Genomic DNA, 21,325 nt, shown 5'->3' with positions numbered 1-21,325 from the left:
TATATATCTTCTTGCCTCTTGACTCTGCTATGGCCTTCTCCTATGATAAGAATTACGGCTATCTTTGATATGTTCCATTTTACATGGTTGCTGTTTTGTTTTGAGGCAGGTTCTTACTTGGTAACTTAGGCTGGCCTTGAACTTACAATATTCTTGCCCAGCCTCCCAGTGCTGGGATCATGGGTGAGTGCCACAGATCCATTCTAAGTATCGATCCATTCTAAGTATCCTCTTACAACCTCACCTCATCTGAAATTCATGGCTTTTCCCTTTGAACAACAACAGAAAACAAGACAAAACAAAACAAAACAGAGCACAACAAAACAAGAAAACCAGTAGAAGTGAGTCAGGATGACTTTCAAGACTAGGTTATAAAATACAATATGGCTTTCCCTCCCCCTCCCTTTATCCCCTTCCCTTATTCTTTCTTTCCTCCCCTCCTACTCCCCTCCCCCTTCTTCTTCCCTCTCTCTCTAGACTGGACATAGAGAGAGCCCCATGTCAGTGGTAGTTGACAGCTCTGATCAGTTAGGTCTTCAGTCACTATCTGGGATCATGTGCGTGAACTTGCCTGACAAGAACCCTGCCCTCACATCCTCCGAGGTCACTGGGGAACAGCCATACTGTGCCAATGTCACAAGGCCATACTGCACCAATGTCACAAGGCCACACTGCACCAATGTCAGAAGGCCATACTGCACCAATATCACAAGGTTGCAATCCAGTTCCTGGCCCAGGGAACCAAGGGACAGAATATAGCTATTATTGTTTTAAGGTGATTTACCAGAAAACTGCAGGAATCAAAGTGAGTTCTCTCACCTCAGCTAAGTCTGAGACTACCTGAAGCCATCGAGTGTGCCCTGTGGCCATCTGTCTAGGTAACTCAGCTTGTCTTCTATCCAGTGATCACTGCTCTAAAAGGAGTCTCTGGGCACAGCATCTCCAAATGTTACGATTGCCGTGGGCATAATTAGAGGCAGTTTAGGCTGGCTTGGGAACATGTAGCAGGAGAGCTTTGATCAGCTCTACAGTCAGCTGGAGAGAATCTGAAGGAGGAATGTTACAGACAGTAAGCTCGTGTTCTATAAGTATATGTGCCTTCTGCCCCCCCTCTCTCTATACACACACACACACACACACACACACACACACACACACACACACATACACACACATGTATATATGGATGCATGTTGCTTCTACCCATTACACACAACTTCTAAACAGGAAAAAGAACAACAAATCTTAAAAAGTATATATCAGTGTTTAACACTGTGTCTACCATTGCCTTAAGAAAACCACACCCAAGTAAGGCAGTATACCTCACCAAGGAGGTAAGGATGTTCCCACTACCAGTTTGTAAGGGACCTGGAATATATAGACTAGTAGGTGAATGCATTCTCCCAAAGCAAATGGAGGGTCGGCTGGCTTAAAAAACAAAAAGGTTGAGCATCACACAGCTTGTGAAATTTCCTGTGTGCTTCCTGGGACTAATTTTAGAAAGACTGCAGAGAAAAACATGGGTGACCATGTGACTGTGCCTGATCTCAGCCAGAATATCTCCAGGAGATATGGATGCTATAATGGTCAGGAGACAAATGGAATTAATGGAGCCTTTGTGGAATACAAGAGGCATTGTTCATAGGCTTTTATGAGTTACTTAATATGACCATGGAAGAAGCCAATATGACACTTTTATTGGATGGGCGCTTCCCACTGAGGAGAGGGGGAAGTTGATGGGAGGCCATTATAGATGCCATCCCAGAGTCTGGGCACAGGTGACAAAGCTCCAGGCTGTGACAAGGTCATTAGTAGAGTACATATAAGCCTTGAGAACAGACAACTTCATAATCTCAGTGGATTTGCTCAGCAGTGTTGTTTTCCATTTCAAGAAGTTCAAAGCAGGTCCAGTCTACATTAAGCAGTGATTTGGAGACCCAGGTTCCTTTTATGTCGCAGATCTTCCCTCTTCAGTCTCTCTACCAACTTGCTAGAAGCCTGTGGAGACTGAATGGACACGCAGAAGGGCTGGCTGTGTGTTGAACCAGGTGTATGTGTGTTGCATTGACTTGAAATCGTGGGACTACATCTTATTGCAAAAGATGCTGGGAAGCAGCTTGATACCATGTACTTGGGAAGCAGGGAAACAGGGCTAGAGGGCTGCTAGCCAGCGTCTTCCATGGAGAAGAAGTAAAGGCCAGGTCAAAGATGTAGCCTTGACTAATAAATTCATAAGAGGCTGTGAATGTGGCTCCCTTTAGAGTGGTTTCTGAGTACCCATGAAATTCTGGATTCAATCTCCAGCATCATATAAACTAGGCATGGTGGCATGTGCCTGTAATCCCAATACTCGGGAGCCAGGAGGATAGGAAGTTCGAGATTTTTCTAGACTACATAATATATTTGAATTCAGCCTTATGCTGGCTAGATTTATGTCGACTTGACAGAAACTATAGTCACCTGAAGAGGAGGGAAGCTCAACTGAGAAAATGCCTCCATAAAATCATAAGAAAGCCTGTGGAACATTTTCCCAATTAGTAATTGATGCGGAAGGGCCCAGTCACACCTGAGCTTGCATTCTTGGGTTCTATAAGAAATCAGATTGAGCAAGCCATGTGGAGCAAAACAGAAAGCAGCATCCTCCATGGCCTCTGCATCAGCTCCTGCCTCCAGGATCCTGCCTTACGTGAGTCCTGTCCTGCCTTCCTTGGATGATGAACATCAATGTGGAAGGGCAAGCTGAATAAACCTTTTCCTCTCCAACTTGCTTTTGTTGGGTCATGGTGTTTCATCATAGCAGTAGAGACCCTAAGACAAGCCTGAACTATAAGAGACTCTATCTCAAGTCAAGTCAATTCGAAATAAATAAAATCTTAGGGCCAGAACAAGGTTTCAAAGTTATTTAATTCATCCTATTTAGTTACATTTCAAGTCAAGCCAATGAACTTTGCAGACACTATGCTAGGCTCTGTGAGGGCATTTAAGGAGAACCTGGGTTCAGCATTGCCCTTGCCTTACCTTGAGGAATGGCAGTGCCAGTGGGAGGAGACACATGTATGTGAAAAAGTGTGAGGCAGGATGGGTGGTTGCTAGGCAACAGAGGAAGCTTCAGGGGTGCCCAGTTTAGGTATCAGAAGTGAGAAGATGGTGCTTCAAAGCTAGTGGCATGGCAACAATCACTGGTTTCCAACAAGCGAGTTTCAAAGCTTGACCCCTGGATCTAGAAGCTCCTGGTAAGAAACTCCAGGGCAGAATCTAGCAGTGTCTTTAACAAGTCTGTCAAGCGATTATTCTAACATGTACAGTTGGAGAGTGTGGGTATCGTAGTCCATTTTCTTGTTGTTGCTGTAATAAGATACACTGACAAAAGCAACTGAAGAGAAAGGATTTACTTTAGCTCACAGTTCAAGGTATCATGGAAGGGAAACCCAGGATCCTCTTCCCAGGGGGTAGTTCTTCCTACAGTTAAAGACCAATTAATTTAACCAAAATAAACCCATACATGTCCATCTCCAGATGACTCTAGAGTCCGTCAACTTGACAATGGGCACTAAGCATCAGAGGGGATGCTATCACCAGCTTAGCAGTTATCCCTTTGCTTTGCTTCTGTGTTTAGATGTTCTGCCTTTCAATGGTGTAAGGGTTTATTCATCATTAAATATCAACATAGACTAAAATCTGCTATCAATCAGGATCACTTAATGGGATAGATTTGATTGAAGATGCTCTTTAAAGTATGTGGCCTGTGCACTCACAGGGCCATGAAGGGTCCAATATTTCTAATTTCTTCTCTAGAATCTAAATCATGGACCTTACCTTTCCATGGTATTTTGCAGAATCCAAGGAACTAGAATGGCTCATAGGGATAATTTCATCAGGGCTGTGGACTGTAGGTTCTCTAGAAAAAGAACAAAGGGGAGACACCAGATCGCCCCATTGATATTGGCGTGGTACTTCACCAGTGGCTATCTGTATGTTGGAAAGGCTGAGAACTCAGTCCATTAAAATGGATGCTTTAGCAGGCCAAATCTGATGCTGAAGTCTTGGGTGATTCCTGGTGAGCTGCCGGTCTTTATTTTACAATGTAAGATTGGAGAAACTAAATCCTGGTGTTAGCAAAGACTAGCAACAGCAGTAGCAGCAACAAGGTAGACAGACCTCACCAGCAAGGAGGAAAGCAGGCAGGCAAAACCAGCACCTCTCTTCTCAGATATCTTTCTATCACCACAGGAAGGTGGTGCCTGCTCTAAGAGAGGGTTTTTCCCTCTCTCAGTTAATCCTTCCAGAACACCCTCGCAGACTCACTCAAAGGTCTGTTTCTTAGTTGACTGCAGATCCAATCAAGTCAATAACAGATTAACCATCACTGGATAGCTACTCGTACATACATATTTTTAAGGAGAAGGAGCCCTAGTTTTCATAAAATCTAAGAAGACTGTAACTCAAAAACATTAGACCATGTCTAGTCGAACCCACGTCTCTCGATGTTATAAATTCTGGAAGCATCAGGGTCTCACAGGTGACAGGGCATGTTTTAGAGTGTGTAGCTGAAGTGGTGGCAGAGCTGAGATGTAGAAGCCAAGCTGTCAGACTCCAAATCCCTTCTGATCTGTAAGGAAAGCTGCCACTTCTGGCCGTCCCCTGTCACGGTTAGGACCACTCCCAGGATGCCCCAGTACCCCACGGCACTGGCCTCTGACGCTTGCTATAACCATAAATTTGAGTGAGGCTATGATAGGCAGTGGACTCCAGTGAGAGGGGCTTTTGGGAATGAAGAAGTGGCTCAGGAGTTAAGAGCACTGGCTACTCTTTCAGAGGACCCAGGTTTGCTTCTCAGTACCCACATAGTGGCTAACGACCCCCTGCAGCTCCAGTTCCAGGAACCCAGCGCTCCTTTGGCCTTTGCAGGCAAGGTATGCACATAGCACACTGACAAATGTGAAGGCAGGACACCCGTACACATTAGACAAAAATAAACACTTTAAAAACACTTTTTAAAGAGAGGGCCTCGCCTTTCTGATATCATATTGGTCTAACTTGTCAATTGTTTACCGTGTACCCCTGATATGCAGTACAGTGAGCATTACATGCATAAACTCCAGTTTTCATAGGAAATCACAAGGGTATAACATGGTAATGGAGCAACTGTGTTAGCATCAGTTGTTGGAACTCAGTGCTTTATGATCTCCAGCTATGGTGACAATTTAAAACAAAAACAATTTGAATAGCTGTTGGGAATATAACCCACATAAGTTGATGCAATTTCTTTTAATCTGGCTGTTTGTCTGTCTATCTGTCCTGTCCATCTGTCTGTCATTACCCCCCACCCCGGTATAACCACTGTGCAACAGCATTTGTAGGTGGAGGCCAGAGGACAGCTTGTGGGGATCAGTTGTCTTCTGCCACCATGTGGGTCCCAGAGATCAAACTCAGGTCATCAGGGTTGGTGGCAAGTGCTTTATCTGCTGAGCCTACTTGACAGCCAACGTAAACACAACTGCTTTAGGTTTCAGATATAGTTGGGTAGGTAAATGAGCAACTTATTCTCAGCTTTCAGGTAGGAAGACAAATCCATAAGTTCATACTTTACAGAAACATAAGAGGGAGAGAAAGGAAAGTCTTAAGTTTTAGGTTTTCACTCATGCCAGTGTAAGGCAGGAAGCAGTCTATCACAACTCAAGCTATTTGGTAGTAATTATCCTTCATCTGCTAATTTCTAGGAAGGAAAAAAAATATGATTTAGATGTGTTTCCGCACAGCTGTTGATTAGGCATAATGGCAGAGTAATCATGGGCGAGCTAATAGAGTGGAGCTAACATCGGAACATCCTTGTCTGAGGGACCAAGGGCTCCAAAGCCAGAAACAACGTCCAGCGAACCAACAGTTCCTCCCACACGATTTCACTTTGTCTGCACTTCAACATCAATTAAACAGAGCACACCAGAGCCAGTTAATGACATCAATTTCGAGGTCACCTCCAACAACTCAAATCTCTATGACAAATAAACCACAGTATTGAAAGCTGTTGTTTTAAAATCAATATATAGACAGCAATCATACTAAAAGAAGCTTCAGGGCATTTATCAGCCTGTCAATAAATTCACAAATGGGACACAAGGTGCTCTTCGGAACGCTTGATAACATAATCGTGACCAGCCTTATATTTGTTATCCAGAAGTCCAAAGTTAGCAGAGTTGATAGAAACATGGCGGTGTTCAAGCAGAGGAAGAACAACGGGACCATGGCTTGTCTTTCAATGTTTCTTTGATTGAAGGCCACTAAACAAGGTGTATTAGGACTCCAGGCACAACCGAATGGAAATCACTGTAGAGACAGAAGTGACTAACAGTGACAGTCCCACAGGGGAGGAATGGCTAGCTGCCCAGTTGTAGAGAGGACTGTAACCCAAAGGTACATCCAGATGGGGTCATATCCACTGCTGTCTTCTACTTTTGCCCCCTTATATTATTTTTTTCTTTTAATACATTTAAATGTCTCATATTCAATTCATCTTAAAAGGGCCTAACGATAGAGAAATGGATCACCTATGAAGAGTGCTTGTTCTTCTTGTAGAGGACCTTTGTTGGGGGTTCCCAATACCCACACAGTGATTCACAACCTTATATAACTCCAGTTTCAGGAGATCCAATGTCTTCTTCTGGTCTCCCCAGGCATGCATCTGGTATACATATATACATCCAGGTGAACAATCATACACATACAATAAAAAAAACCAAACAACTCTTTAAGTTCCTCCTTCTTTCCCACAGTCCTGCATGAAAGTGCCAGGTTCCCTCCACCAAACCAACTTGAGTACTTTAATGGTGTCAGGTCAAGCCAGGCATGGCAGATATCTTTTATTCACCAGTTGTTATTGTGGTCTGGGAGGCTTAATGCTTAATAAGGTGACTCATCCTAGTTCTTTCTGAACTCTCAGTGGGTGGTTCAATTCAGCTGATCAGACTCAAACTCCTCTCCAAGCTGACTGATTCAATCTGGCTTCTCTCAGCTCTTCAATGAATTGCTTTGCTTGGACTTAAACTAACTCTGGAAATTTGTTTTAATCTTCTGGCTCCTTCTTATTCTCTGGCTTCAACTGCCTCTGCTGACCTGCACTGAAACTGCATGAAGTCATGAACAAATGCAACTCCACTGTACTGCACTCACTGCAACTGACTGCATAGAACTCAGCACCATTCAAATGTACAGACTGAACTGACTCTCCCCCTGCCCCCCATCCACCGCTGCTCTTAAATAGCTTTTCTCTGAGAGATGGGTGTACCCTGACTCTGACTCATTCTGTCAAATCTTTCTCTGATTCATCACTTTGTCTGCTCTCAATTAGACTCCATTATTTGGGATTAAAGTGTGTACTGAAGGATTCCAACCAGAGGGATTAAAGATGTGTACTAAGGGTGTGTCTGCTTTTTGGCTGGATCACACAGACTTAGAAGGTATTTAGATGTGATCAGAGCAGCCATTTTTCTGGATTAGATTCCTCTACACAGGCACTATGCCTTGAAATAACCATCCCCATACTCCAGCATCTCTCTTTTCACTCACTTGGGGATCTGAGCCAGGAAGGGCAATGAGTTCAAAGCCTGCCTGAGTTACATAATAAGATCCTGTATAAAAACAAAAGAAACAAAATTAAACTACCACCAGCAAAACCAACTGTACTTTTTCTCTTAAGAGCCACAGTGCCCCACCTTCTGACTAACCACTCCCTCCTGTGACATATTTTTAAAATCTGTTTATATTTTTAGTTATGTGTACATATGTGCATCTGTGGGGGCGGCTGCACATGAATACTCCACGAGTACCCATGGAGGTCAGAAGAGGGCACTGGCCCCCTTGGAGCTGAAGTTACAAGTAGTTATAAACTGCCTGGCTTGGGTTCTTGGAATCGAATTCAGGTCCTCTGTAAGAGCAGCAAGGGGTTTTAACCACTGAACCATCTTTCCAACTTCTGCTCTTACATTTTAATAGAAGAAAATTGACTATGAATTGCAAAGCCATATATCCACTTCCTCATTATAAGAATGTGGTAATTCATTAATCTCCATTCATGAAGAAATAACCTTCCATAATGTTAAAACCATTGCTTTGTGAAGATACTTCCCTAAGATTATCTCTTGGAAAACTCCAAACTTCTAATTCTGGTCACTTTGACAGGAGAAGAAGAATGGCCTAATATTTCCAACTTGCATTTAAAATGAAGGAGTTCGTTAGATATCTTCTAACTGGGATCACTCTAGGAGGAGGAAAAAGATGGCTCTAACTATGGCCAGTGAGGTGGCTCCGCAGTTAAAGGTGCTTGCTGCCAAGTCTGATGGCCCGAGTTCAATCCTTGGAATTCACACAGTACAAGGGAACCAACTCCCAAAAGTGTCCTCTGACCTCTGCATGTCATGTTAGTTTAGTGCATGGTTGCAGCCACACACAAGTACACATGCACACAGAATAAATGTACTGAACAGAGAGTAACTATGAGGAGTCGGAGGATGAAGGCTTCATAGGGAGGACAGGAGCCACAGAGGATGGATGGGAACCATGGCAAACCCTGACTTAGAAGGATATAGTGAAGGGATCATCTTGTACCATGTTGGCTGGTCTTTCCCCAGCTCTGCCCCTAAGGTTGCGGGCCTTATTGCCCACTCTCTAAGCTATAGCTGGAGCCCTGAATTGTGGTCTTCCAGTAACAAGAGGATGTTCAGGCCCTTGCAAGGAAGCTCATAGATGTTCCTCCCAGGTTTCGGCACCAGATGAGTGAAAATGAGAACATGACCACCCCCAGGTGTGGTTGAGGGGAAGGTTTTTCCTGTAGATGTGAAGGAGAGTACAGCCAGGAACATCTGGAAGAGTCTAGAGCAGAGATGGAAATTAGACTAGACACGACCAGTGGACTGAACCAGGCAATGACAAGGGAGCTGTGAGAGAGGAAAAGGAGAGGAGAGAGGGTCAAGGGTGAGGGGGAGACTGAGACAGACAGAGAGAAACAGAGACAGACAGACAAACAGACAGTGAAGAATGGAAGAGAACAGGTGGCCAAAATGGCAGGTTTTTATGGGAATCAGCAGCTGGGGAAAGGGAAGGGAAGGCCCTGGGCAGGAGAGGTTGAGGGAAGCAGGCAGGATGGGAAGCCACAGGCACTCAGGGAGCCAAGGCCCAGCATGCACTTTTGGTATGCTAATAGACACCTTGGATGGCCATTTGTTCTGGGTTTCCTTAGGACCTGACAGTCAATCTTGGTTCCAGGAAAAAGGGACCCACATTTTTGTGTCTCTTTTTGTTCACACTCTGCTTCTTTGTCTGCTATGGGGTTTCTGGCAGTTGCAGGAAGCTTCTTCGCATCCTCCCACATTTCCATACCCACGTTTTAGGTCATTTCAATGTCATTTTGTAGAACTGGCCCAGGTTAATAAGGTAAAGCTCTAGTAAAATTGAGATGTAATGTTAAGATTCATTTTGAGAGTGATATTAAGAGTAATATTGAGATCATTGTTTCTTCTGCAAGCCTTGAAGGTTCACAGGGAGCTCTGAAGTGCCACCATAGTATGCCCAGAGACCGCAGAACTCCTTATGCAGCCTTTGCTTCTCTTCACTGCCACATTTCATTTTCACTTCACTGGATTGTCCATATTTGCTTGCCATAGTCCAGTTTTGATGTTCTGCCAAAGGCTTCTCTTGCCCTCACCAAACAGAGATGCTCAGGTCTATGGACGAACTGTATGAAGGGACTTGGATCTGGTGCGAGAGCAGGATCTTATGCAATTGTCTGCATGAGCTGATAGCCTACAATGAGAACATTTCAATACATAGATTCGATCTCACAACCCAGGGCAAGCAGGGCGGGGGTGGGGTGGGGTGGAGGGGTGGTGCGAAACCCAACCGTTATACAAGCACTCTTTGGCCTGCTACCGTCCATGGTCAAGGCTGATGGGGGAGAAAAGGGAAAGAGGAAGACACAATTGCAGAGTACATGGTTACACACACACACACACACACACACACACACACACACACACACACACGCTCGCGCGCGCTCTGGAGAGTAACTCTACCTGCTTCTCTCGCCTGACTTTCAATACCTACATCTCTACTGTTGTTCTTTCTTGGCTGAGGAGTTCCCCTTCTGCATTATTAGGCAAATAAGCTCAACTCACCCATCTAGACACTGGGCTGGACCTCCCTCTTGCTGAGTAGAGGAACTGGTCTTCCTTCTCCCAAAGGCCAGTTTCTGCTTGCGCTCTCCATCCAGGATCTGGTTGCCTTTCTGAGGATGCTCTCTTTTTGCCTTTCCTTTCTCTTCTCAATGGTCAGTCTCTCCTTCTGTAGCACATTGTTGCCGTCTGTAGACAAATGCATCTTGCAGTAAAGAAGCCACCCCTTTAAATCTTCAGCTCTCTGTTTCTCTGACGAGCATTATGTGGACAGTGAGGATGCAGGCGACAGAGAGCTTCCGAAGGAACTGAACAGGCAGTACTCTTGGTTTAAATACAAATGAATTTTAAGCGTAATGACCCTTTCTCTAAGTCTCCACACTCGGAGGCTGAGGTGGTCTCGAGAAGGTGGCACATTTATTGTTAGTATCTTTTGTGTATCATTTAAGGATGATGTTTGGCACTGTGTAAGAGGGATGCAACCCAGGGGTGGAAATAAATAAGGGGATTACTTATGTCATGGTTCCAGGTGGAGTAGGGTGAATGTTATTGGCCACAACGCTCCTGAGAGCCTAGGCCTTTCTCTCTCTTTCTCTTCTATGATCGCCATTCATCCTCTTTACTGAAACGTGGCTCTGGAGTCCAACTCACGACTCAGAAAAAGCAATTCATAAGATGCAGTGAGGAATGCCAGCCACGCCAGGCTCCTTCGAAAAGCTTTCTCACATCTTTAACCAGTGAATTCCACTTATAGTTCACTGGTCAGTATGGGCTTCTTAGCTATAAGGGAGTACAGAAAAGTAAGCATTTTAGTTTTCTGGCTTTTTTTATGAGAAAAAAAGGGAAAATTGAGCTGCAAGTGACATTTTGGTAACTGGGTGTGTGTCAAACATGCCATGTAGCCATCTCTCTGAAGTGGCCTTGCTGTGCATTACGGTACCCCTGGGGAGCATTTGAAATGGATGGCCAGGCGACCCTGGGGCCAATTAAATTAGATCAGTGAGTTAGGACACCACGCTGGTAATTTAAAAAAGAACTAGAGTTTCTTCTCTAAATGCTGCCTTAGATGTGTTAACTCTGACCCAGTTCCCATTGGAAACTACTGAGGTAGTAAACCGTGCTAGCAATGGAGGGGCCTTACTGATTAGAGAAGAAATCCTTAAGGGGAGTGAGGAGTTGGGATTGGAGAGCTGCATCCTCCTGCCTCCCACAAGCAGCAGTAGCAGTAGCCCTTGGTCATCTCCCGTTAGACCCAGGCAAAGGCAAGGAGAAAGCTGTGGGCTTCAGGGATCCTTTCCCCTTGATCCAATCTGCACATAAAGGTTGAAGAGAGCAGGTAGCCAGGGACTGCAGCTGCGTCTCCTCCACCGCCGTGATGATGCTCAGCTGACGTCCAATTTGGGACAAGTGGGTAATTTGGACGTTTGTTTAATCCCCAACTACTTCTGGCTGAATAGGGATGCTTAGGGTTTGAATGCCAGGACTCTCTCTACCCAATTCACCCTGACTAAACTGCAGATATTATGCACTGGGTGTGCAGCTGCCAAAAAGCCCAGTGCTAAAGTGCCCTCATTCTTCTGGGAGCTTTGTTGGTTTTGAAGCCAAACAGCTGGTTCGTCTGAGTCCTTGGTGATGTCAATTAGCATGGGATTTTCCAGACACTTAGCACTGATCGTCCATCCAAATTAAAGCTTTGGGGAAGTGGAAGAACTCATCCAAGGTCACCCAGGCTCTTAGCTTCAGCACTGGGATTCCAGCAATGACCTTTAGATTAAATGGAATGGATGTTTTCTACAGAGCACAAACTAAACACATATATCCAATGACTCCCAAAGACTCGTCGGTGTCTAATTATTGTTCTCCAACCTTTCAGAGCCCTGGACCATGTAAGTTACGTCTCACAACTGTAACTCAGGTAGGGAAGGGAAAGCCAAATACCTAGGGCTGCTAGGGCTATGTGCCACACCCAACCCAAGCTCCAGCAGCACTTCCCACAGCCTGGGTTCTCCCCAGAGGGTTGCTGGGCTGAACCAATGCCTGCACGCCTCTCCTTTGCCACCCATTATTGAGAATGCCTCCAAGGGAGGCAACAAGAAATCACCTATCTTAGGAATTTATGCAGAAAACGCTGGAAGTAGCTGGAAGTCATGCCCAGACTGATGTGAGTTTACGGTAATGTGTTCTCAAAGCTCAGTGTCTTAAGTCCTCTAGGTGACGCAAAATGATTGATTCTGAAAATGAACACTGAAGAAATAAATTGATTCCTTTGAAGTAAGCGGACCATTAATTCTTGACCTTAGAATCTCTAAAATGCTTTAAAAGAGGTTGACTTAGCAGTTATTTCACTTTATGGAATTAACTCTTTTTTTTTCCTCCCTTCTTTAGTAAAATTATCTTTTTGGAGGCTTAGGCAACAGTTCCCAGGAAAAACAAGACATCATCGTGATGTCCCTTGAATGCCTTATAAACATGTGCAATTGGAGTTGAAATCCTAGCAGGGGTCAGGTATGGTGGATTGACTCTATGGAAAGCTTAGAATATCCTGCTCAGCTTCCCTGAGCTGTTTGAGCCATTGGTCTAATGAGATCTCGTTGCCGGGGCTGGCTGTCCAAAACTCTCAGGGGCAGCCTGGTGGATCTCACTGTGAGACACACAGTGAACCACAGGAATGCTTTGTTGCTTCTCAAATAAAGTATCATTTTTTTTTTTTTTTTTTAGAACAGACTCAAATCACTTCCCTTATACCACGTCCTAGGTTGACTCTTAATGGCCTTGTCATGTCCCATCTATCCTGGGAGACTACTCTATTAACAGGGCAGAGGATGTTGCAGGCTGTGGAGCTGACTGAGTCTGGACAGACTTCTGTAGCCTCCTCTTTCTACCCATAAGTGAAGGACAATCTCCTTAGACTGTTCCCTGTCCAAGGCTTTGAGTGACATCCAAGATAGCATGCCAGACATTCAAACCAAGATGGCAATACCCTGCTTGGTACCATGGTAGTGTGATTCCACCAAACACAGACTTGCCAGGACCAGCAGTGCAACTGTTCACTCAGATACTCCAGCCCAGGACTCTGCATAGCAAAAAGAAACAGAGGCTGACATCAGACTATGTGGTTTCTGTCTAGGCCACCAGTCTTCCTTTGCTTTCTAAGTTGCCTGTTAACTTCAGTTCAGAGTGAGCTCAAAGATCTCTAAAATATCTTTGACATCTTTACAAGGCCTTGAGGAATCCATTAATGGTCTGGTGACGTAGCACTTGCTACATTCAACACCCTGGGTCTGATCTCCTAGAACTGCAAACTGCATTGCAAAAAACAAACTTTCAGGGAATTTTATAACAGTAGTGATGTCATCAATAGCTTTAATTTCCCCATGTTGGATATTTACCATAATTCAGAACACACATGGGGTACTTTAATCTTATAGCCACCCTAAAAGGGGGTTTTATTACATCCCATGTCAAGGAGCCCCCCTTTTTTTCCCTTCAATGTTTGTGTTCAAACTTGGGGCCTCATGGTGTAAGACTAGGCATGACACAGCCCAGCAGGGCAAGGCCTCAGCCACTGATCTACAACCTAGCCCGGAAAAGAAATACATTGTCTAATGTGTTTAATCACATTTATTTATTAGGTAGGCCCACACATGGCAGGCATGCCTGTGGAGGTCAGAGGACAACTTAGAGGAGTTCTACTTCCACTCTGTGAGTCCTGTGGATCAAACTCAGGCCATCAGGCTTGGGGACAAGAGTTTGTGCTGAGCTATCTCTCCAGTGTTGGGAAAAATAAATATTAAGATGATTCAATATTTAAGAGATTAAAATAGCTTCCCCAAGGCCCACCAAAAGACTTGAACCAATGTTTATGTGACCCCAATGTGAGTTTCCTAGTCACGCTACTGTAAAGTCAGCCGTTGCCCAAGACATTCCCCCAACAGCTTTAATTAGCTCCTTGCAGGATAGGACACCATCCTTGAAAGAAGCAGAACGTGTTTCCAGACCAGGGCATTTACTTTTCCTATCTCTGATGCCATGGGATCAAAGGCAAGCTGCAGCTCAGGCCTCTGGCAACAGTGCATGCTACAGGGTAGAGAAGGCTGGGACTATCATTGGACACAGGTACCTTTCAGTCTGAGCTCCTCTTTTTCTGCCTATTTTCCTTAGAGTGTCTTACGAGCCTGTCTTGGCTCTTAGAATAATTTAATATGCAGGATACACACATCTGGACGCTTCCAGTTTTGCTGTGGTGACATCTGCAAGGCATTTTCTTTTGAATAGCACCATCTCTGATGATATCCTCAGACTCAGCGTTCTGTATGTGGGGAATGGGAGATGAGTTTCCCAGGAGATACGGAGGGAGATGGAGGAATCCAAAGAACCAGCTGTAGAAGGGAGCGCGTGAAGGCGCACACAGGCTGCAGCCTTACTTTCTGAAGCCTTGAGACAAGAGGCTTTGCAGGAAGGGCTGAGAAAGACTGAGGTAAGAAAAGATATTAGGCAAGGGCTTTGAACTTGAGCCTCCTGGCAAATTCATAAACGAAGGGCGTCATTATTAGCAGCACCAATGACACGTGAAGACAAAGCAGGCAAGAGTTTAGATCACTGGGAGTCGCCATGATTCTGCCCCCTATTGATGAAATTCTATGGTCAATGCCAATTCCTTAACTCTTCCCATGATCCTACATTGATATGCTGAAATTATTCCAGAACTCCGGGGAGGGCTGCCAATCCTGAAGCATGGTAGCTCCGAGTGAGGCATTTAAGCGTATACTCCACCAGCCTAGAGGAAGCAGGATGGTGCTGCATCCTCATCACAGGCCTGGAAAGGAAGCTGGGACAGCCAGGGAGGGGGTACGGCTCTGCGTCTATTGTATTCCCCAGGCTAGCTCTTGACTGACAGCTGCACTAATTGCAGATTGTGTTGCTGATACATTACCCATATGGCTCAATTGATAATGTTTTGGCAGCTAAATGCTTTATGACTAAAGACTCCCAAGGTGAAGTTAACCAATTAGGAAACAGGAGACAGCATCCATGAAAGCACACACCCTGCTTTCTGTGGGCATGGATATGTGTAGGGGTCAATGTCGGGGTCTGGTCCCCACTCGCTCTGCACTGTTTAAAGCCTATTCGCATCTCATTCTAGTCCTGACCTGCCTCTCCCCAGGGCTCTGTTGGATGGACTTCTCTTCCTTCTGCCTCCCAAGACCACACGCTCAGCATTAAACTTTGTCAGTGTAGTGGAAAGGGTTTATTTTCGGTATTTAAGAGGTTTCTTATTTTAGGCCCAGACTCTCATAGTCATGTGTTAGTGTTTACAAGTTAACTGTGAAATACGTGTTATTTATTCATTCATTCACTCATTTATTCCAACACGTGGTACTGATCAAACGTGACTGCTTCCACTCAAGCTAAAGATTGGCTAGTTCACTTCTCATCAGCTTGACACAGCTCACTCAAGATAACTGAGTATATATGCTAACAAAAAACACATGTGTGGGAGTCTTTTGAAAACTATTTTATTTTAAATTATGGGTATATATCTGTGTCCTGGTGGGAATATGTGCATGGCTGACTGCAGGTGTCTACAGAGGTCAGATAGGGCAATGGATCCCCTAAAACCAGATGGTTGTGAGGTGTCTGATGTGGGTGCTGGGAACAGAACCCAGGGGCCTGTCAACCTCACACAGACATACACGCAGGCAAAACACCAGTGCACATGAAATAAAAATAAGTCCTAAAAAAGAAGAAGAGGAAGAGAAAGAAGGAGAGGGAGAAGGAGGAGGAAGAAGAGGAGGAGGAAGAGAAAAAGAAGGAAGAGGAGGAGGAGGAGGGGGAGGAAGGGGGAACACCCTGCCAATACATATCAGTAGCCTAGGCCAAGCTCTGCCTCTGTGTTGAGCCAGATACTGATGACTGCATAGACATGACTGTACCAAGGCGAAGCACACTGAACTAAGTTGGAATGCTGATCACCCCCAAGGTAGTTGGTTATTGGTTGAACAAGAAATGAGTAACAGAGGTAGTGTTCCCCAAGCTGGCTTCGCTCTGTCATGTCTCTTGCTTCGAGACAGGCCTTCTTTGAACTAGGTTCTAGAAAATTTCATAAGCTTGTTTTCAACAATGCCTTACCTGAAGGCTCTCGTTACCTCTGAACCACTAGGAAGTCTTCAGGGCAAACACCATTTCAGATTCGCAGAGCCACAGTTGCAGTTTGCCACCACCAAACCAGGCTGAGAAAGATCTCCATCTCTCCTCGTGTATCTGATGCCTGAGCTGGAAGGACTTGAACACAGAGCAGCAGCCAGAGCACTTTCTGCTGATCTGTGATTCGGATGCTTAAACTCTATGGTTATGATCCCTCTCCCAACCCCCATAGAGTTTCTCTGTGTAGCCCTGGCGTCCTGGAACTAGCTCTGCTGACCAGGTTGGCCTGAAATAGAGATCTGTCTGCCTCTGCCTCCCCAGTGCTAGGATTAAAGGTCTGTGCTGTCACCACCTTCCAGCAGTAGTGCTGTTTTCTTAAAAGAGCTTTGTTGTCCCCTCAAGGCTCAGAGATCTGTGCTGAAGAGGGGACAGAACAAAGCTAGAGGTGGTAGACACCAAGGAAAAGAATGTGTTCCAGATACAACAGGGCAGACACTTGTATGAGCTCACAGCAGCTGTGACAGCAGGCACAAGGCCTGCACAAGCCTGAAACAGACCAAATCCCAGCATGGAGGATAGGAGCTGGGCTCGAAGCCCCACCCCTAGCAAAGGAGCTGTTGGTTTTTGATTGCTGCTGGTGGGGCAAAGTCAGTTTTCTTCAGAGTGATAATTGATATATGAACCACTTTCTAGGATAAGCCCCATGCTCAGAAGTGGTTGACCAACACCTATTTCTCTCTCTCTCTCTCTCTCTCTCTCTCTCTCTCTCTCTCTCTCTCTCTCTCTCTCAAAGGAGGGAACCTCAATTGAAAACATGCCTCCATAAGATTCCTCTGTAGGCCATTTTCTTAATTATCGACTGCTGGGGCAGGGGGGCCATTGTGGTGGTGCCATTTCTGGGCTGGTGATCCTCAGATTCTATAAGAAAGCTGAACAAACTATGAGGAGCAAGCCAGTCAGCAGCACTTCTCTTCTGCGTTATCTCCCATCTCCAGGATCCCACCTCCAAGATCCTGTCCTGCTGGGGTTTCTTCAGTGATGAACAACGCTTTGGAAGTGTAAGCCAAATGAACCCTTCCTCCCCCACTTGATATCTGGGCCATGGCAATTAAAACCCTAACTAAGACAGTTGTTGCTTTTTAAAGATTTATTTATTTATTTTATGTATGTGAGTACACTATAGCTGTCTTCAGACACACAGAAGAGGGCAGCAGATCCCATTACAGATGGTTGTGAGCCACCATGTAGTTGCTGGGAATTGAACTCAGGACCTTAGAGAGGTTTATCATGGTATCTTAAAGCTGTGCTGAAAGCCAAAAGTAACAATGGCAGCCTTTGGGTTTTATCTCATAAGCCAGCTTTTCTTATTTAGTAGAACTTGCTTGGATAACTGTGTAGAAGAGTGTTAAGATCATATTCAAGTTGAGTGAAAAAGGTTGTCCTGGTTGATTAGTAATGTCTCCCTCAGGGATGGGACAGCAGTATATGTGTACCTGTCTCCCCAGGTTTAGGTATTGCCTAACCCAATGCCTGTTCTAAATGCTTTCTCCTTTTGCACAGATCTATTGGGCATCATGAAAAGCCTAAATACTTGCTTGCCTAGCTTGCTTTGAAGCTAAAGGTGGTCATGTCACATGATTCCTGTTTGGATGTGAGTTTGCAGGTAGGCAGCCTTCTTGTGACCATGAAAATAATTTGAGAATCAGAAAGGCACAACCTATAAATCCCACAAAGCGTAAGGCACTGCCAACAGTTGGCCATCGTCAGATGTACAGTCAGGTGAGACCTGCCAGCCCCTATTCATTTCAGATAGCTATAACTTTTTGTGGAACATTTTCCGAACACATCCTAGATCATGCACTTAACTTTCCAGGGCCTAATATAAATTATCATTAGTAGATATCTAATATCTCACCTTCATCCAATCTCTTGCTGTTTAAGTGTGAAATTGTGAATTCCTGCTACTCTGCTAGCTGACACTTCACAGACACAGTCCTTTAAAATTGTCTGTGACTACCAGAAGCCCATGAAATGGCTGTCTTAGAACTAGCTCTATAGACCAGGCTGGCCTCAAACCCAGAGATCTGCCTGCCTCTGACATCCCGAGTGCTGGAATTAAAGGTCTGTTCTACTTCCACCTCATGTCTGTGGAATGGACAGAACACTGACCAAGGACACCAGGAGGAGTGAGGTGCCAGTCCCAGGTCTATCCTATTTGTGCCCTAAGTCTTTCAGGATTTCAGCTCCATTGCATAAAATGAAGGACTGGCCCAGAAAATGCCCAAGGTGTCTAGCTCCAATAGAAATGGATGGAAATGGCTCTGAAGTGTAACTTTCTCTACGTGCTGAGGCAGTGGTCTTCAGCAAGAGATGAGCTTGCTGTGGTGACACGATCCTTGGATCAGACATAGGAGCTTTCTCAGAAATGCTGCCTTGGTCCGTCTGCTTGCTTCTGTCTGCCCTTTGCCCACCTGACATTTGATTCTTGAGCTATCCTGTAACTTTGGTTTGAAAGCCTCCTCAGCAGTTTGGATTTCTGCGTAATGGATTTGTTCCACCTCCCTGGAACTCTAACACTCATCTCATTTGTCTTCATGTTTAATCTCAGCTCCTGCCCTCCCCTCAGATTGGCAGCGAGCCCTGCTCTAACTCCAGTCACAGTGATGGATGGAAAGAATGGAGTGTCCACTGAGACTAAGATCTGTCCTAACACCCCTACTATCCCATGTCCTGATATTCCATCATACTGAGCATGCCCAGGCCTTCAGCAGCAGCAGCAGCAGCAGCAGCAGCAGTGTCTTCCTCCCACCCAGGCTGCCAGAGGTAGCTAGCCACATCAATCACACAGGTTAAGTAGCTGCCTTTTAAACACCAGGCACCAAGGAAAGTCCTCTCTGTTTGTATGGACTTTGAAACCCAGGTTCTAGGAAGAACTCAACCATCCCAGCTATATGACCACATTTCTATAGCAACCACTTCAGGCTCCTACAAGCTAAACTATGAGGCACCATGGCTCCACCACACATGTGGGTGGACTGCTTATCTCCTGACCTTTAAGCATCATCATCTGCGCCCATGAATGTTTAAATTCGCCCATTTATAACCAGCCAAGAGGAGGAACTGAGCTTAGAAGGATGTGGGAGAGCAGCTGTAATCCCTAACTCCATTTTGCCTGGTAACAGGTTGATTTGGGTGTTGTAAATCAACATGGCAGCGAAAGGAGCGTGGACTTGCGATTTTCCATCTTAGCGGGAACTACATCTGAAAGTTTACCCTAGAATCTGATTTGTGATTCCTGCTCTGTTCACGCAGTGACCTGCAGTCTGAATTTCAGACCTGGTGCTTCTGACTTCTGGAATCTGCCTTCCCTTGAATCTCTGGAGCAGCTGAGCTCCCTGTTACCCGGCTGTCAACAACAGTGTGCAGATATGCATACGCTTGAAGCTCTGCTGTCTTGCATGTTATGACAATTTATGCTTTCATACGGGTGTGTGCTTTTTAACTCTGGGATAAAAACTGCATATAATGACATATATAAATAATCAGTAACAGACTGGCTAGTGCATTAGTGTTAATCTTCAGGGTGATCTAATGTTTCCTAACACAGGTGATTAGCTTTTGTTTGGCTTAAATTTGAGTTAAAATGATTATAATTAAAAACGAGTCTTGGAAAACAGATAACAAAGCTAGATGTCCATCGGCAAAAGGGTTTTCTCTTTACTCTCTAACTTGATACCAGCTGCCTCTCTCATGCATGCAGGGCCCACACACAGCCTTCTGAGAGCATCTTTATGAAGAGAGGGCACTTCTGTTTTATCACTGTACATGACAGTATGATTAATAGAGTCATTCCTGTGCAGTCTACAAATGAGTGTTTGTCACCTATTCGTATTGTGTGAAAACCTAAAGGCATTGAAAACACAGCTGAGCACTTGGCTCGTAAGCATCACGTTCTGAAAAGGCTCAAACTCAAGAATGAAGGGGGTTTCTCTCTGACTCAAAAGCCTTCCTATCTCTGGCTCAGAAACCATTTTAGAAGCAAGATGACTCTGCACGTTGAAACCAAACAAAAGGTGATGAGAAGTGTTTTGCTGTAAGCAAATATTTTCTTTCAAGTTTTGAAGAAAGCCGATTTCAGCATTTGTATATGATTGTGGTGTTTTCTCTCTCAGACTACACTATCCCCGCCCCGCAACAAGTTAGATAGTGCCTAAAAGCAAATTTAATGACTTAACTCCATTAAAATTTAAAAATATTGCAATGAAATTACATCAACGCTATGAATGTTTTCAAATTTCCCAGATTCTTGTCTCAGACCTGCCATTTAACATTTTTAACAATGTGTGTGTGTGGTTAATCAGGAAGATAACTTAAACCTTGAATATTTTTCCTGTCATTGTAAGAACTGTTCAGTGTAAATCATCAGTATGTATGCACACTTGCTGTGAAAGTGTACCACGTGATAGATACACTCTCCCTAAAACATGATAAACATGCAACAACAACACATATGGAATTCCTGAGATTTATAAAACCAGCTGTAACATTTGTGAGCCTGGAAAAGTTCAGGAAAAAGACTTGGTGTAAGAACAACAATCAAAAGGCATTTATTTTTTTTTAACAATGATCAGGGTTTCCAAAGCAGAGTTTAAGTAGCGACATTGCTCGGGCTGCGGTGATGCTAGTGCCATGGATCTTACAGAGAACATTTTGCTTCTGATATTTATAACTTAGCTCATCCTCTTTCTATTATTTATGTTTAAAGATAGAAAGAAATCTTTTCCTGTTCCTCTTTCTTTGGATTTTGCTTTTCAAACCCACACAAACCCATGAGTCATAAATGAGACTATGGAAATGAATGGTCCCCATCACATGAGAGCACACATTGGCTACCCACATGAATCCAGACATTCTAACTGTCAAGGTAGGTTAAAACTGCAAAGGACACAATATTTATGTTAATACCATTCAGAAAATCCAGAAGCTACAGAAGTAACACATTACTCTCATTCAACAAA

This window comes from Mus pahari, chromosome 4 (genome assembly GCF_900095145.1).
Source record: "Mus pahari chromosome 4, PAHARI_EIJ_v1.1, whole genome shotgun sequence".
Taxonomy (NCBI): Eukaryota; Metazoa; Chordata; class Mammalia; order Rodentia; family Muridae; genus Mus; species Mus pahari.
The sequence above is the reverse complement of the archived record's forward strand: the minus strand, read 5'-3'. Positions refer to the sequence as shown.